Here is a 7,310-nt window from a genome sequence, read left to right on the forward strand (position 1 = left end):
TGTCTTTCGCCTCAGTCGTTCACGGTGACTGAAACCTAGGCTCTCAGGTTGCTGCCATTGCACACAAAGCCGGGAGGCAGCACAGCGTGTGCAGCAAAGTGTGGACGCCATGGCGAAGACACGCCTGACACTTGGTCAGGGTGTCTTTATGTTTCCCCCCACACATTTGAGCTTCTACGAGGTAACGGAATTAAAGGCGATGTGCACTTGGGGGGCGGGGAGTTAACGGAATTAAAGGAGATGTGCGCTGGGGGCTGCCTCGATACCCGGCAGTTGGTTAACCACTCACTTATCATTGTGGAAAGACCATTGCACTAACTTGCGGCTTCTGAAGCCATGGCGAGGGGGTGGCTTCCTGGGATTGTTGACAAGAGTGCAACTCCCTTCCTACGTCAGACCTCGGTCTTCCCATCTGTAAAATGACCACACTGAATCGGACTAATGTTAATGCCTTCCAGCTCTAAAGTGTTAAGACTTTTAACGTCCATCATGGAGGCCCGAGCCATGCAGGTGGTGGCGGTTGTGAGAGCTGAGGGAGGGTGAGAGAGGGAGGGTGAGGGAGGGAGGCCGGGCGTCAATCACCTGAATCTGCCTTGACAGCCATGACAGCTGAGCAGGCCGGGTGTCAATCACCTGAATGCGCCATGACAGCCATGACAGCCATGGCGGCCATCTTGGAGGAAGGTCATACCGACTTCTCTTGGGCCTTGGGGCAGGGTGAGCCCCCGGAAGACATTTTTCTGCACACGGTGTTGGTGTGCATTTTGCAGCGGCAGCCCGGCCGTCGGAGGCTGTCATAGCCCCGCTGGCACAGGCGGAGGCACCCCCGGGTGGGCAGGTAGCAGCACAGGCAGGGTAAGAAGACGGAGATGACACCCATGGCCGCCCAGCGGAGGAAGCGAGAGCCGGGCCCGCAGGAGCAGGGCTCGTTGGCGCAGTTGTCCTCGTCGTCGGTGGAGCAGTGGTAGAAGACGCCCTGGACACAGCAAAGGCAGGTGCCGTAGTCGAGGAGGCTCTCGGCGGAGCAAAGGCAACGCTGGTTGCACACCCAGCAGGAGGGCAGGGGGCGGACCGCCGTGCAGGGGACGCACTTGCAGCGCCCGCACTCCTCGCAGATGAAGAGGCGATGATCACTGGACTGCCCAGCCGACTGCTCAGCTCCTCCCTTCAGAGCACCGTCGACCTTCGGGTGGGTTCTGAGGATGGACGACGGGCCTGAAGGAGAGGGTGTCATGGTGGCCAAGAGCCTTTGGTCAGAGGCAGTGGTGGTTTGTGACACGGAGCTGGCCGATGAGCAACTTTTAATCACTAGTTTTATTTCTTTAGGGGATTGTTCTAGAAAATTGTCCATTTAATTCAGAATTTCCAGTTTTGTTGAGTATAGGCTTTTGTAGTAGGATTGGATGATTTTTTAAAATTTCCTCAGTTTCTCTTTCCGTTTCTGATTTTGTTAATTTGGATTGACTCTCTGTGCTTTCTGGTTAGTCTGGCTAAGGGCTTATCTAGCTTGCTGATTTTCTCAAAGAACCAGCTCCCGGTTTTGTTGATTCTTTGTATAGTTCTTTTGTTTCTACTTGGTTGATTTCAGCCCTGAGTGTGATTATTTCCTGCCTTCTACTCCTCTTGGGCATATTTGTTTCTTTGTGTTCTTGAGCTTTTAGGTGTGCTGTCAAGCTGCTGATGTATGCTCTATCCTGTTTCTTTTTGGATGCACAGAGAGCTATGATTTTTCCTCTTAGCACTGCTTTCATTCTGTCCCATAAATTTGGGAATGTTAAGCCTTCATTTTCATTAAATTCTAAAAAGTCTTTAATTTCTTTACTTCTTTCTCAATCAAAGTATCATTGAATAGAGTATTGTTCATCTTCTATGTATATGTGGCCTTTCTGTCATTTTTGCTGTTATTGAAGACCAGCCTTAGTCCATGGTGATCTGATAGGATGCATGGGATCATTTCTATCTTCTTTTACCTGTTAAGGACTGTTTTGTGACAGATTATATGTTCAATTTTGGAGAAGGTTCCATGAGGTGCTGAGAAAAAGGCATTTTCTTTTGTTTAACGATGAAGTGTTCTATAGATATCTGTTAAATCCATTTGGTTCATAACTTCTGTTAGTTTCACTGTGTCTCTGTTTAGTTTCTGTTTCCATGATCTGTCCATTGATGAGAATGCGATGTTGAAGTCACCCACTATTATTGTGTGAGGTGCAATGCCTGCTTTGAGCTTTAGTAAAGTTCCTTTTATGAACATGGGTGTCCTTGTGTTTGGAGCATAGGTATTCAGAATTGTGAGTTACCTTGGAGGATTGGTTATTCCTTTGATGAGTATGAAGTGTCCTTCCTTACCTTTTCTGATGACTTTTGATCGAAAGTCAAATTTTCTTGATATTAGAATGACTACTTTAGCTTGTTTCTTCAGACCATTTCCTAGGAAAGTTGTTTTCCAGCCTTTTACTCAGACGTAGTGTCTGTCTTTGTCTCTGTGGTGTGCTTTTTGTATGTAGCAAAATGCTGGGTCCTCTTTACATATCCAGTCTGTTAGTCTATGTCTTTTTCTTGGGGAATTGAGTCCATTGATGTTGAGAGATATTAAAGGATAGTCATAGTTGCTTCCTGTTTATTTTTCATTGTTAAAGGTAGAATTATGACTGTGTGTATCTCTTCTTTTGGTTTTGTTGCAAGGAGATTACTTTCTTGCTTTTTCTAGCGTGTAGTTTCCCTCCTTGTGTTGGAGTTTTCCATCTATTGTCCTTCATAGGGCTAGATTTGTAGAAAGATAAGGTGTAAATTTGGTTTTGTCATGGAATATCTTATTTTCTCCATCTATGTTAATTGAGAGTTTTGCTGGATGTAGTAGCTACCATTTGTGTTTTCTTAGGGTCTGTATGACATCTGTCCAGGATCTTCTGGCTTTCATAGACTCTGGTGAGAAGTCTGGTGTAATTCTGATAGGTCTGCCTTTATATGTTACTTGACCTTTTCCCCTAACTGCTTTTAATATTCTTTCTCTGTTTTGTGCATTTGGTGTTTTGACTATTATGTGACAGGAGGAATTTCTTTTCTGGTCCAATCTATTTGAAGTGCTGTAGGCTTCTTGTAGTTTATGGGCATCTCTTTATTTAGGTTAGGAAAGTTTTTTTCTATAATTTTCTTGAAGATATTAAAGATACTGGCCCTTTAAGTTGGGAGTCTTCACTCTCTTCTATACCTATTATCCTTAGTTATGATCGTCTCATTGTGCCCTGGATTTCCTGGATATTTTGGGATAGGAGCTTTTTGCATTTTTACATTTTCTTTGACAGTTGTGTCGATGTTTTCTATGGTATCTTCTGCCCCTGAGATTCTCTCTTATCTTTTGTATTCTGTTGGTGATGTTTGCATCTATGACTCTTGATACCTCCCCTAGGTTTTCTATCTCCAGGGTTGTCCTCTCCCATTGTACTTTCTTTATTCTTTCTATTTCCATTTTTTTAAAACCCTGGGCGGTTTTGTTCAATTCCTTCACCTGTTTGGTTATGTTTTCCTGTAATACTTTAAGGAATTTTTGTGTTTCCTCTTTAAGGGCTTCTACTTGTTTACTTGTGATTTCCTGTATATCTTTAAGAGAGTTATTTATGTCCTTCTTAAATTCCTCCATCATCATCATAAAATGTGATTTTATATCTAAATCTTGCTTTTCTGGTGTGTTTGGATATCCAGTATTTGCTTTGGTGGGAGAGTTGGGCTCTGATGATGCCAAGTAGTCTTGGTTTGTGTTGATTAGGTTCCTGTGCTTGCCTCTTGCCATCAGGTTATCTCTAGTCTTAGCTTGTCTTGCTGTCTCTGACAGTGGCTTGACCCTCCTTTAGGCCTGTGTGTCAGCACTCCTGTAGACCTGTTTTCTTTCAGCCGGATCTGGGTACAGAAAGCTCTGCTTTCAGGTATTTAGGTGCTCCTGGCAATTGGTTTTCAGTTCTTGTGTAGACAGAAACCTGAATGATCCTGCCCCTTATTGCCCCTAGGTCCCTGTGCCCAAGGGGCACAAATGGCATTGGGCAATTTCCTCTTGGGTCAGGAATGTGGGCAGAGAGTAGTCTCCTCTGAATTCTCAGGAGTGTGGACACTGAGGGTCCAGCTCTTTCACATAGAATTTGAGTGCAAGGAGCCATGTGACCACTTTGGTTCAGTTCTGGGCTCAGGCCAGACTCAGCAGGTTCCTGCTGCTGACTGCTTCTATATTCCTGTATCCAGAGGCATGATGAAGTTTCCTCTTCAGCCAGGGTTGTGGGAAAGGTGGGCAGAAGTGGCAGACTGCCCTGTATTCTTTGGATTGTCCCAAATTCTGATTTTTCAGCTCTCTACCCCCATGGGATTTGGGGGCAGGGAGGTCATGGATCAGTTCAGATAATTTCTGGGCACAGTCAGAAACCAGAAGTGCCCTGTTCCAGAGGACTTCTGACTTTATGTGTCCTGAGTCCACCAGGCAGATCGCTTGGAGCAGAAAAGTTGGTCTTACCTCTGCTTTCAGGTGTGTAGGCAAAGCAGCCACCGGGCAGAAATTGCCTATTTCATCTGCAGATGAAACACTGTCCAGGAAAAGGACACATTATGCAGAATAGTTGGCTGTTGACTCTCCTTAGTCATGGCAAACCGTCCTTAATAATTCTGCTTTGCAGGGGTCTGTCAGATGATCCTGGGCCAGAAGGCCAAAGACTGATGCTCCAAGTCTTAAGGAATTAAGGAGCTGTCCAGGTAGTCAGCTGTCTCTACAGTTGTTTGAGAAGCTGTTTGGTGCTTCCTATATACCTAGGTGATGTTTAAGTCATTCTCATATTCCTGATGGGGTTGTAAACTAGTTTTTGTCTCATAATCAAACTCAAGTTGTTTACAATTGAGAAAGAGATTATAGAGAAGACATGGTTTCTGATGGCATTATAGGCTAAAATATAAACATAATCCAGGGATAGAATCATAATCCTTTCAGATGATAGAGTGCTTTATATAATTGACAGGTATGGACTGGATGCCATTTGTTTATCATACTGTGTAATTTAGCTGATTGTTATGGTTTTGTTCAGTTTATTTCTAGGAGAAGAGATTTTTTTTAAAAAAATTTTTATTGGACAGAAATGGAGAGGTATAAAGGGTGGTTCTGATGTTAATGTCTGTTCCCCAATTGGTTCTTGATCTCTAAGTAAAGAAAGACTTGGATAAATGATGGCCAGAAAGGACAGGTGGGACTTCCATGTCCCAGGAGGAAAAGGCAGATGAAAGAAGGAGAGCAGTCTCTGCCATGCTTTGGAGGGAGGAGAAGCCATGAGGACTCAGGAGGAGCTGGGGCCTGTGGCCACTACTACAGGTAGCTGGTCATGAATGTTTGGCAGGGGCAAGGTAGGACTAGCCACTCAAGTTTAGGGCAAGTGGGAAGAGCAGAGATAAAAATATTATTGTTAAGTGTACATTTTTGTAGGCAGGAGATAGTAACACCGAGCGATTTTATCATGACAAGTTGAAATGGTACAAACTGTGTGTGTGTTTTGTCCAAGGATTCAAGGGAAGCCAGGAGGGATGCTGATATAGCACTGTCAACTCTCTTGAGTAAAGGTAAGTAGAGCATAAAACTATGCACAACTGTACAAAACTTTGGATTCAAGAATATAGAATAGATAGCAGAGTACTTTCTCCAAAGTTACCAAATAGAAATGGACTGGATAGTGTGAATGCAATTCTTACCATACAGTATGTTGCTTATTGATGTTAGCATGGGTCTTTTAAAAAAAGCAGGAAAGTTGCAGGATATTTGATCTCATTTTGAGCTCCAAAATTGTGAACTGGAAAAAAATTGTTGTAGTGTGTGACTCAGCCCTAGCACAAACTTTTAACCCAAGAGTCAAATAAATTCAATCCTAGGTAAAGAGGCAGAGCAAGCAACCAGCTGACAGTGAGTTACCATAAGTAAATTCTGGGAACCAGTAGAATTCAGGACACTGCAAGACCCTGTGGAATCATTTAAACAGGGCTCATGGTGGCTCACAGGGACTAAAGTGGGAATCATGGAGCCAGCTTGGGCCTGTGTTAGGTCCTTATGGTTGTTGGCTTTATGTTTGTGGGGCTCCTGACAATCCAAGTGGGGAACTTTCTCATCTCTTTCCAGCTCTTGGTACCACTTTGTTCTAGCCCGTGCTGGATTTGAGGGTGTGTACCTGAATCTTGTGAAGTATTCAGTTGATGTCCTGAAAGTCCTGTTCTTGTCTGAGGGGATACTAAGGACAGATGGGTGTCAGAAAGATGGGAGGAGGGGTAGGAAGAGTAGCTATGGTAGGGATGAGGGAAGAAATACATTTTAAAAAAATCCAAAATTGAAACAACCAACCAACCAACAAACCACCTAACCACTACAGAATTTCCCTAATTAACATAAAAAATTTCAAAGACTTCAACTGAATCCCTTCGAATATCATACTTTATAACTACCTGCTTTTATGTCTATGACAAAAGGTTTGCTCTACTTGTACAAATCTTGTGTTATAAGCCACACTGACAGAGAAAAACAGAATTCACACAATTCTTTCAATAGCTGCAGACAAGGCAGTTGTGAAACATCACAATACCTATAGAACAAATTATGAGGAAAGTAGAAATGGATTGAGAATCTTTTACTAGGGTAAGGGCTGTGCATGACAAACCCACAGCCAATCCTTAGTAAAAGGAGGAGAAAGTGAACACAAGTCCTATAAAATTTGGCATGAGGTAAGGATACCCTATCTACATTGCAATGCAACAATTGTGTCAAGTAATCATTAAAGAAATAAGAATAGAAAGTAGCAAATGTAAAAATGGGGAAGAGGGAAGTTAAACTATCCCTAACCTTATACGTAAAAGGTTCAACACCACATATAAAAATCTCATGAATTTAATTTCAGCAAAATGGCAGTTCAAAAGAGTAACCTTATAGAAATCATCACCTTTTATATAACAGCAGGAACTGACTTGCTGAGAATGTAATTAGAGAAAAAACATCGTTAGGACTATTTACAATAGCCCTCAGCAAAAAATACAGGAGCAACGTACCAAAGGAGAAAGATCTGCACATATAAAAATTAAAAAAAAAATACCCAAAGACCACATTGCCAAAGAGAAGTGTATTACATGTTCCAGGATTTCCAAATGTCATGCTGTAAAAAATGGCTATATTAATACTCACATAAATTAACCATGTAGGCCAAAGTACATTAAGGTTAAAATCCTAAGCTAAATCAGTAAGTTAAGTGATGTGAGATTTTTGACCAAGACATCAAAACCATATTCTGTATACTATAAGAGCACCAGTG

General features: G+C 42.7%; 1 pseudogene; it reads right to left on the reverse strand.

The window, feature by feature from the left end:
• Positions 686 to 1,288, reverse strand: Spry3-ps1 (sprouty RTK signaling antagonist 3, pseudogene 1; annotated as a pseudogene).

The sequence above is a fragment of the Rattus norvegicus genome, chromosome 1, assembly GCF_021556685.1.
Source record: "Rattus norvegicus strain SHRSP/BbbUtx chromosome 1, alternate assembly SHRSP_T2T, whole genome shotgun sequence".
NCBI classification, from domain to species: domain Eukaryota; kingdom Metazoa; phylum Chordata; class Mammalia; order Rodentia; family Muridae; genus Rattus; species Rattus norvegicus.